Source organism: Triticum dicoccoides, chromosome 7A (genome assembly GCF_002162155.2).
Source record: "Triticum dicoccoides isolate Atlit2015 ecotype Zavitan chromosome 7A, WEW_v2.0, whole genome shotgun sequence".
Lineage (NCBI taxonomy): Eukaryota > Viridiplantae > Streptophyta > Magnoliopsida > Poales > Poaceae > Triticum > Triticum dicoccoides.
Genome location: NC_041392.1, coordinates 460,588,644 through 460,598,609, shown reverse-complemented (window position 1 = coordinate 460,598,609; position 9,966 = coordinate 460,588,644). Strand labels below are relative to the sequence as shown.

General features: G+C 44.0%; 1 long non-coding RNA gene across 4 annotated transcripts; it reads left to right on the top strand.

Moving 5' to 3' along the window:
- Positions 1-6,378: 6,378 nt before the first annotated feature.
- Positions 6,379-9,637, top strand: LOC119328780. Of its 4 annotated transcripts, XR_005159155.1 has the most exons (4): positions 6,379-6,631; positions 6,733-7,627; positions 8,179-8,275; positions 9,349-9,637. It is a non-coding gene; the product is annotated as an uncharacterized LOC119328780 (long non-coding RNA). The 4 variants fall into 4 exon arrangements; XR_005159154.1 differs by having other exon boundaries at positions 8,179-9,637; XR_005159153.1 differs by having other exon boundaries at positions 6,733-8,275.
- The last annotated feature ends 329 nt before the right edge of the window (positions 9,638-9,966 follow it).

The following is a 9,966-nucleotide window of genomic DNA, read 5'->3' as shown; positions in this document are numbered from 1 at the left end:
GGATAGGATAGAGAATTCCTAGTAGTGGGGGCTAGCTATTACTAGTAGATAAGTCTTTGTAGAGATTCCACTACATGCGGAACAAAATGAATGAATCTACACTTAAAATGCATCTATATACATCCGCATGTGGTTCATGGTGAAATCTCTACAAAGACTTATATTTAGGAACAGGGGAGACGGCATACTAAGCAAGCTTCTCCTCGTTTTGCGAGTTGACAGGACACATCAAAAGTACTCTAGTGTATAGAGCCTTGCCTCTAAGGTAGGCCCCACATGGTTTGCCTCTTTTTTTAACATAACACGTCAAGTCGCAATTTATTTGTTCACCCGTGGTAGACGATCCTCCCTCCACCAAGTGGACAACCAATACACGTGCCAAATTACCACGTGGGCTACCTTTTTCGTATAGAAATGAGCTCCACTGTGTACCCGCGCGGGTGTGGTTGGGAAGAGACAGGAGTACGTGCGCCGTGCATGCACTTCTTCTCTTCGTGCTCGTCCCCCACCTACGTGGGTGTGTGTGAGAGATACAAACCGTGTTCATGAGTGTTTTTTGTTTTGGGGTGGGGTGGGGTGGGGTGGGGGTTGATTTCGTGAATTATTTGTGGGAATATGTGTCGATGACATCTGAAACAACCATGCTCCTGGTAATGTTTCAACGGAAAGATTCTAAGTATTTACAGTCACGACCCTGACTCTTGTTAGTATAGGACCATGGTCCTGGTAATGAACTCGTCAGTGGAAACCTTTCCAATACCGAAGCACGTCCGTGCTTCGTACGCCCATAAAACCATGATTCTCGTGACATGACGGCCATTCTTCGTCTTAAGGTCACACTTTGTCTAGAAACTTCACAGTCCACTAAGTATCCAGAGGGCTGGTACACGTGCCTGTAGAGGCCTCACTTCGGCGCCTTTTGCACACACTTTTGTGCACCCAGAGAGGGTTTATGCCGAGACATGCCTGTATCTACGTGGGTCACGTGACATAAGCCGTGACTCTTATGTGCCCCTGGAGCCAGACGCTCGTGGGTCCAAAGATGTCCCAACGGTGCCTCTCCAACAGAGTATTCTCACCCATGCCTCTGCCACCACACCTTTGTGCATCCAGAGGATTCACACTCGTGCCTAAGAGGTTTCCTTACCGTGCCTCTGGTGTCTCAATCCACGTGCCTCACATGACACTTGTCGTGACTCTTACATGCGCGTGATGCCACACCCTTCTGTGGTTCCACAACCGTGCCTCACTAACTGAGTATTCGGATCCATGCCTCTGCCACCATAATTTTGTGTATCCACATGGTTGACAATCGTATGTGCCTGTAGAGGCTAAACTTTGGTGCCCCTAGAGTTCGCACCCTCGTGCCTCACGTGACACGAGCCGTGGCTTTTACGTTCCCCTGGAGACACACGGCACATGGATCCAGAGACTTCACAACCATATCTTTTCAACTAAGAGTTCGCAACCATGCCTCTGCCACCACACTTTTGTGCATCCAGGGAGTTGAATTGATACATGTGTCTGTAGAGGCTTCAATGGGGTTGGTGCCTATACATGCTGCAATTAGGTGCCTCCAGTGCCTGCACGCACGTGCCTCACATGAGACTTGCCCCCGTGTCATGGCTCCACACCACCGTGTCTCTACACACCGCACAACCATGCGTCCTTAACTAAGTATGCCGACCCATGTCTCTGCCACCAAACATCTATGTATCCGGACGGTTGATAGTCGTGCCTCGTCAAGACGCATGTCTGTTGAAGCCATGACTATTCCACCACGTCTGTCGAAACCTTCTAGATTAGGTACATATATATATTGTCGTCTTTGTGAATTGTAAAACCCCTAACCCTCTCTCCAGATCCACCGCACAGAGAGCTACAACGGAGGCGGCACGAGCTCGGCAATGGAGATGAAGAAGTGTGCCTCTAGCAACAAGAAGACGAGGTTCGCGGTTGTGCCCATGCCCTATAAGCTCGTTAAGAGGAGCGGCTATGGCCCGCCCACTGGATCCAAGAACCATGTTGAGTCTGGTCCACACCGCATCAGCGATCTCCCGGACGCCATCCTCGGCAAGATCATCTCTCATCTGCCCATAAAGGAAGGCATCTGCACACAAGTGCTTGCATCTCAGTGATGCCGCATATGGCGCACCGCACCCCTCGATCTCGACTTTTGTGTGATCCTTGATACTCGTTCTACCAGATCTCTGGAAAAAATCTATTGCCAAATCATCCGCGTTCTCCCGGGCAAGCAAATCATCTAGGAAAGATACGTTGGAACTCAATGCCGACATCTTAGTTGCAACTGCCGCGGAGAATCTGTGGCTGATGGCTTCAATCATCCTGTATCTATCCTCTCCGATCACGAGGGCCCGATTCGCCGCCTCTGCATCCCGACAATCTACCTCCAGTGCCAACCTTGTGGCGTCAATGAGTTGTTCCTGTCTCAGAATCTGGACAAACTCCAGGTTTTAGAGTTCTATCATATATTCCCAAATTTCTTCTACCCAAGGCCCAGGCAAGCACGCATAATCCCTTCTTCTATGTCGTCGCCACCGGCATCTATCTCGAGATTTCGCTCGTCTCTCCACACCGTCACATTCGCCATGTGAAAACTAGAAGACAATCTAGTAGAAATGCTTTGCCTCCCACTACTCAGGAGACTTTTGCTGGTGGAGGTTTATATATCGAATGTCTCCTTGCGGAAGTTCATCCACCACGGTTGCCCTGCCCTGCAGTGCCTGCTACTTGTTTGCAACAAGAAATTCTGTTGTCTACGAATAAACTCAGCTTGGCTTGTAAGCATTGGCATTCGTTCCGATGGAGGAAAACTGATCATTGAGGATGCCCCTTCCCTCCGAAGACTGCTACATGATTCTGTAGATGCACAACTACGAATAACAGTTTTGTCCGCGCCTATGTTGGACACCCTGGGAAAAATTTCTGAATTACCCAATGAAACAAATGTCGTCATTGGGTCTACAGTTATTCAGGTACTCCCTCTGCATGTTACTTTGACCTGCGTTATTCAAAAGCACATGAGATTCACATCCATGAGCTAATAATATCACGTTATGTGCTCAATGAAGGGTCTCTGCATAAGTAGCCTACACGCGGTGTTGGATTCTGTCAAGACCTTGTTTATCTCACAGACATGCTTTAATCTCGATGAGATTGTTGACTTGCTGCGATGCTTTCAATGCTTGCAGAACTTGTTTATCGAGGTGATGATTTCACACACATTGAAAGCCCACGCACAATATACATAATATACTGGCACTAACTGCTCAGTTTGTTCTTCATGTGTGTTTAGGGGGGAGGATGGGATCAAAGAGGTATAACAAATGAATGGCGCCAAAAGCAGTGGGTGTTTCTCAATAATCATGACATTTGTTTGAGGACATTAACGCTGTAAGACTATGCAGTCACAGATGCAAACACTGAATTTGTGACATTCTTTATTCTCAATGGTAGGATGCTACTGACCATTAGGCTTAAGTTTGGCCTGCCCAGAGATTTCACTCGTGAATTTTACAAACAGCAAGAAGAGGTACTGTAAATGGACAAAAGGGCTTCTACTTGTGCCAAGCTTAAATTAACAACAACTTGCAAGCATATGCACATGGATTTAAAAAACATAGGTGTTGAATATCTAGATTTGCCAGATCCATTCAACTGTGGATGCTGAAAACAGGTCTGGAGAGATGTACTTGCTATATTGAATGAGTGTGTTGTGTAAACATGGTCAAACAATTCTCACTCGTTTTGCACCGTACCGTCTGTAAGCTTTTTTCAGTCAGTAACCTCATATTTTTAAAAATAGGAATATGAATGTTTATGATATCAATTACGTGCTTTTTGTTTACAATATCGATCATATGTTTCTAGACCCAATGATAAAAGAAATCAGCTCACACATATGCTAAAAAAATCAAACTAGTATCCTCTTGTTTATCTCAGTTGCTTGGCATGAAATTATGTCTTTTAAAAGCAACATGCGTCTACTGCAAACCTGAAACTGCTGCAACCGCGCCTCTCCGAAGGACGTCCGTGCACCCCACAGGAAACGAACGTGCATCAAGAGGTTGTGAAAATCATATGTTCGTGTGAACGCGTCACTAAAAACATTTGGAATGCTGTGATAATGACTTAAGGTGAGCAACGAATCTCCAATCACTTTTTAGATGATGGGTTTCCATTCTCATTATCATATCGAAGAAAACTGATGCATCCGAAGAATTCATCAAGGCGAAAGATTCCATGCCCCTTTTAATTGCAGACACCGTGTCCCTCCGAGAGACTGTGTCAGAAAAGAACAATTCGGAAAACAGTAGCACGGTCTTGCGTTATTTAAACGTACACCCGTGCCTCTCTTAGTGAACAAGCAACTTAAAATGTTATGAAAACAAAGGCACTTCAGTGCATTTTCTCCTTGGAGAACCGTGCGCACCGTGGCTTCACTCCCCTGTCCCTCAGAGTGGTCGTGTCATGCAAAAACAACTAGGAGAACACAAAAGACGTTCGTGCGTCGTGCACATGTACAACCGTGTCCCAACTGCCTAAAGACCACAAGTATGTCAATGAACACGTCACTAATAACATTTAGAATACAGAGGCCCTTCCGTGTGTCTCATTCTTATCCTTACAAGACGATGCACACCGTGTCTTTGCGTCCCTGTCCCTCTGAGAGGCCGTGCTAGGGAAAAATACTTCGGAAAACAGAAGCATGGTCGTGCGTCATGGACATGCACAACCTGTCTCAGTGAACGCGTCACTGAGAAAATTTGGAAAACAGAAACAAAGTCGTGCCTTATGTGCATGCAAATCCGTGTGTGTTGGGGCCGTCAGTCCGTGCCTCTATCTTTGCCGCTGTACAATAGCCACATGTCAGTGAGCAGGCGCATACTATAATTGTCTCTTCTATTTTGTGCCAACCCAGACCCCCCTCCCACTCACCCGCTGTAGAGTTCATCGTCTCTTCTCTCTCGATTCTCCCTCTAGATCTAGGGTTAGTCCATTTTATCTTAATTTCTATGTGAATTTTTTGCTAAGATCTGTTTCCCTCTATGTTAATCTCTATCGTGTTTGAAAGCGATGCATCTACGCTGTTATGCTAGGAATTACTTGAAAATTCGTTGTGACCTAAACCAAATTCACGCAGTACGAGGCCGAACCTGTACACGACCCATGCCTCTTAGGGGTGGGGTTGATTGGGAGTTGACGTTTGTGCTTGAGAACGCTACGAGCTGCAGCGATCTGCGGCGTCCAAGTCCCAGGTGAGCAATGAACTTCGCCAAGGGAGGTTGGTAGTTAAATTGAAGCCTGTTAGGTCTTGCAAACAATGGCGGTGGCCTGAAGTCCAAGAGAGTGGCCAGACGTCACGCACTATTGCTTAACCGGACACAGGGGGCTGGAGGTCGGCGTTTGGGGTGCTGTTGACTGGGAGTCGGTGTTTGGGATCTTGTAGGTTGGGGACAAGGTTAACGTTGATAGATCACCTGTTTCAAATACCACCTAGCCACACATGTTCGCGTGGTTGGCGTCGGCGACGGTAGGGTAGGGTTGCGGATGACGTTGTTGGGTGCAGCTGTGAGGAATTTAGATAAAATTTTATTGTTGCAAACACTTTTTTGAGCCGCCTAGTGATAGATTATTGTTTCTGCTTTTTGCTTTTCTTGCCTTGAAATATACATTTGTTAAAGCTGCTTTTATAACCAAGCACCAGAGATCCTTTACTGACTGACATTGACAGCCAAGATTGTGAACAGCTCTAAAAATAGTTAATACTGAATTGTGATGAATTAAGCAACCATTTTTGGAAAATAGAATACGGATTTAATTAAATTCATGAACCTGTTGCGGATGATAATCAACGACCTTTCCTGATAGAGCGTTGCTGGTGGTATGCTTCCTATACCAAAGTTCAGTAATGTATGTCTAGTTTTTGAACGGGCTGTACACACTAGTTTTGTTATTTAGTTATGTCATGGTATGTAATTGAGCATATAATTATGTCCAAGAGGACGGCGGTGAAAATTCCCGGTCAAAGAAGGTGAAACACTTACGTGGGTTACTTTATTTATCTGTGATAATAATAAAAGGATTCACTGACTAATAATGGAGGATGAATGGTTGTGGTGAAGTATGTTTCTGCATAGTTTAGTGAGGTTGCTAGCTCCCCACGTCAGTAGTATACATAATTTTCACTATGGTGCTCCGCAGACTAGCGTGATGCCAAGTACACTACAAGAAACCTAGTAATACATGACGGATTTCCGGTGACAATTTCAAAAACCGCCATGGACAGACTAGTAAAGCCCCGCAAGCCCGCCTAAGCCCGCCTGAAGCCCTAAACCATTCCCCTCATAAAACCTAAACCTAACACCAGAGGCACTCCTTCCCCACTCCTCCTCTGCCGCCGCCCCCATCGTCTCAACCCTCTCTATTTCCCTACTTCCTTGCCCTGCCCGCGCCGCATCACCATCTCCTCCTTCTCCGCTGCACCGCCGCCGTCCTGCTCCTTCTCCTCCACCGAAACCAACCGGAGCACGCCTGGAAGCGGAGTAGATCCCCGTCCGTCTCTCTACTGGATCTGGATTGGCTCCCGTGACTCTTCCTCCCTCTGTTGGTAAGGACGCAGTAGCTCTACTACTACCTTTTGCGGTGAAGAATCGAACTGAATCCAATTCAATCTAGGCGTATCTCTTATCTTTGCGACCTATTGTGCAGATCCGGCATGGAGCTCAAACCTGACGTCAGCTTGTCGGAGCGGAGCGGCCGTGCGGTGGCCGGTCTACTACACGGCACACTGGAGGCAGAAGCGACGGCAGCATCACCCTTTCCTTCCCCGTCCATGAAGTCAGACCTCTCGCTCGCCCCCTACGTCCAAACTGTAGATCCACCTGTTCTTGTTTTCCCCCATTTTTCTTTGGACTAATCTCATAGCTTCCGGGTCAGTTCATCTTCAATCTTCTGTAACCCCATGATAATATCCACGAATCAGTATCTTAGTTGATTTTGGTCTATGGCTACCTAATTCTAGAGCTAGAATAGAATAGGTTGAGGGGATAGATCTGACACTGAGTAGGCAAGCATTTCAGTCTAGGTTAGTCGTTGGTTTTGGAGCAAAATAGAGCGCCCCTGAAAGAAATGATCTGCACACGGGAGAAAAAAAAGGTATTTCAAAATATGTGAACAACATTTCATTGCAAGGAGAGCGCCATATTGGTCAGAGTGCTAGAGCTGCACTTATTGTTTTCATTTCCTGCTATCCGATATGCCATTAATCTTACGTTCTCAACGTACAAATGTGCTTCACCAAATTTTAAAAATAATCTTGATGGTTAACACTTTAACTTGAGGAGATATTTCCATAAGCATGTTTAGTTTTTTCCTGTGCTAGGCTCTATTAGCTTATTCTGAATCTGAACATGACATGATGAACCACTGGAATGTAATCAGACCATTTTCTCTCTCTATGTGTGTGTGTAACAAGTTCCTTTGATTGATTGTCATACTTCTCACACACACGGACTGGATCCCGGCTGCGAGGGCAACCTCTAGCCTCTGCATCTTCCTCCCTGACGGTAGCGGCCTAACACGCATGGACTGAAGTGTTGGTCAGGTGCCCACAACTCGGCTCTTCATGCTTGAGATTTTGTGCTTCTCTGATCTGGTTTTAGTAAGTTGTAAAAGGCCATAGCTGGTTCTCAAGGAAGAGCCTTCACCTCATGGCTGAATATTGGGTAAAATTGCGGGCATACAAATTACATCTTTTTTTTGTTGCCTTATAAACATGGTTGTAAACAAACTGAATATTGGCAAACAAACTGTATGTCCATTCTAACTCTGATATTTCTGAAAGTGAAAGGGAGGTAGGATAGCGTAGAGAGCAGAGAACACACAAGTTATGTTGAAAATTTTGGCCGAAGTTACAGTGCATTAGCTAGTATAAATATAGCACAACTAGCATGCCTAGATGCAGACGACGTTGATGGTAAGATATGCTTGACAACTAACAAACATGATCATATTATTCATTTCATAAATGTAGACAAAAAATATCTCTTTGTTTTGACATAAAAACAATCCAATTTATCTTCTCGCTTATGTTTTGGATTTCACTATGACCTGACTCTCTTTCTTTGATTTTTTTACACGACTTGTTGCCTATAGGTGTAGATGCTGAAACCTTCCTACAGTAGGTGTGCCTTTCACATGTTTGTTGAGATGTTTGATAATTTTTTGGCCTGATGCAATAACATCAAAACAGGTTAGTGATTGCTACTACATGGCGTACATGCAAGTGCCCTGATAAATTTTTTGGCCTTATGCAATAACATCAAAACAGCTTAGTTTGTCGTACTTAATTAATTTGTGCATGAAGTATTCTAGTTTGCAAAAATTAATGTTGCTTCTTACTGTTATGTATATGCGTGTAGTAGTTCAAGCTTGCATACACTAACTAAGATCACAAGAAAGATAGACATACTTCTATTTTGCAATAAAGATGTTAAATATGAAATTTTTGGAGGATATGTGCTAGGATTTTATAGTTAAGCAGTGTTTTCTGTTTCATGCTGATACCTTTTTGGCTCCCCTAGATTGAGCATATCTAAAATGCAATCTGTACAAGATGAACCAATGAAAAAAAAAGGAACTTCAAACTCTAGCTTGTACCTTAATAACCTTGCATTGCTTAGATACACTACTAGAGTGGTCGTCACCTCCTATTCATTTGTTCTGATTTGGCTTGTACATTAATAACCCTGAAGTAATTTTTAAGCCATGCATAGATTAATTTGTAGTTCTCGTGCAAGCTGTTAGGTTTCCTAGACATGCACAAGCCTTGTTCCTACCGTTGTCACCCAGTAAACATATATACTGGTTCAGTTTATTTCATTTCATTATTTTTTCCTATTATAGATAATACTACTATGTTTGTAAAGTGGGCAGCAATTTGCAGCATAACCATTAAATCTTATGGCGCTACTCGTTGACCCGGTTGGCGTAAACATCACAGCAATGATATTGTTTGTTAGTGATGCCATTTTGTTGGCATGTTATGGCCTCAACTAGTACTACTATAGTACTTGAGTTCTGGGATGTATGTTTTGTTTCTTTGTCATTTGACTTTCATTTGACATGCTTTTCTTTGGATTAATTTTCGTCCTCATGTTTACTCTTGTTTTATAGTAGATGCAAAGTTATTCTCATTTGTAGGCACTATAAGATCTAAGAATTTTGGACAACATGTAGTTCATTTTTAACTTTGTTGTAATTCTCTTTTTTCTATGAACTACTCATATATGCAAATATCTAATAAGGTTCCTCTAAATATGCTAGGTAAGATTAGGTAGCGAGCTACTTGGTGTTGCCATCACAATCAGCCACGACATGTTAGTTGCCATAGGAGGGCTGAGGAGGGCCGACGACAAGAACATGAATAACAACCTCAATAGTTCATATGTTATGTTGATGTAAAATGGATTGTAATGGTTCCTAACTTTGCAGTGAGGATTTTGTAAACTGCTATGTTGTAGATACATATAGATGGCTGCAAGCTGTATTAACTGTGTAATGTTCTGATACTTTGAAGACACATCCTCTTTGTAAAAATTCTCATTTGGATTTGTGAGACGCACTATGCTAAAAACGTAATGGTCAAAATTAGGCAGAAATAAATGGGCTAATGCGGCAGAAATGAATGGGGTAATGGGCTCGACCAAATTGATGACGATTTTTGTGACGGAAAATAGTATCCATGTAGGCAGCCATGTCATTCGAATTGGTCAACGAAAATCCTACGTGGCGTTAATCCATGACGGCTTGTTCCCGTCATGGAGGTTTGGGCTTGGGCGGGCCTGGTGCATATCCATGACGGTCAAGAACTGTCAAGGAAGGTACGACGTCAAATTATGACGCAATATACATGAAGGATTTCAGATCCGTCATGCACGGGCA